Source organism: Amphimedon queenslandica, unplaced genomic scaffold, assembly GCF_000090795.2.
Source record: "Amphimedon queenslandica unplaced genomic scaffold, v1.1 AMPQUscaffold_13497, whole genome shotgun sequence".
In the NCBI taxonomy this organism is placed as follows: Eukaryota; Metazoa; Porifera; class Demospongiae; order Haplosclerida; family Niphatidae; genus Amphimedon; species Amphimedon queenslandica.
The window spans coordinates 55648-56970 of NW_003546267.1; positions in this window are offsets into that span (position 1 = coordinate 55648).

Genomic DNA, 1323 nt, shown 5'->3' on the forward strand with positions numbered 1-1323 from the left:
TACAGTGCTATAGAAGTGTAGAATGGCAGTCACTAGTCAGACTAATCACTATGGCAACTCTGCGCATGCGCAAAATTTTTAAAATGGCGACTGAAATAAGGGTGTGTTATATCACGCCCATTATTCTTATTTGACCAAGAAATAAATTAAGATTCTGAAACTACCTTTGTAGCCCTTGTTCAAAGAGTAAAGGAATGGTGTAAAAGCCAGCCAAAGCAGTGTACTAGCTTAAAAGATTAGAGGGCTGATAGAAGAAGATGAAAGAAGAAAAAGTCTGAAGAATTTTGCAGAAATTTTAATTTGGGCCTATTCTCTAGAATTGCTCCCGCTATATTGCAGTCCACTTTAAAGGTACCAGGAGAATCGCTCAGGGAAGGAGAGCTCAGATAAGCCATTTATGAGGTTTTATATGGTAAGGTAAAAGAGTTAGAAGTGTTTTAAAATGATAAATTTGGCCGCCATCTTGAAAAATCAACCTCAACCCTACATAAAGGCTACCGCCTATATAATATAGTTGACTTTTACTAGCAATTAAAAGAGCTACACGAAGCTTGTAGTCCTCATATGTGACCCGATATGAGAAAACCAGGCTATCTGCGGGATTTTGGTAAAATCAGTTTTTGGTACTTACAGATAGAGAAAAAATTTTCCTTTCCAGCGATATCCCATTTATGACAATGCGCAATAAAACTTTGCAGTTAGGGACGCTGTTTGGACGATTGCTCTGGAATACAAGTACAGAGAAAAAGGCATTTTAAGTTATTTTCAATGTGTCCGTGTCACGCCCGTTCACGTAGTAAATGTGACCACGCCCACCACGTAAACCACACCCAAATCAATTAATAAACGGGGAAAGAAGAAAGAAGCACTTGACAGCATTTTAACTTACCATTCTTGCTTTTTGGACATCTTAAGAGTGATCTAAAGCCCAGCCATGCTTTGAGACATCAAATACAAGTAAGTTATTTCATTACAAAAGTTGTAGAGTTATTGCTATGTGTTCTAGTGCCAATAAAGTCCTTTTTGTGAACTGTAATAACATCATCTGGGTCATTTACATCCAGACATCGCTTCTGCTTGAGTTCACAGGTAATATTTTTATTTAGATTTTATTTAGAACTATAATTAAGGTTCCTACATTTAACATCAAAATAATTTATAGTTTTGGCACTTGCTGATGAATCCTATAAAAGATTATTGTTATTCTTATGTTTCATTATGTTCCTTTCCTTACTGTTGGACGAGGGGCTCCTCCTGTTCCTCCTTGGCCTCCCCCTCTACCTCCTTGGCCTCCCCCTCTACCTCCTTGGCCTCCTCCCCTCC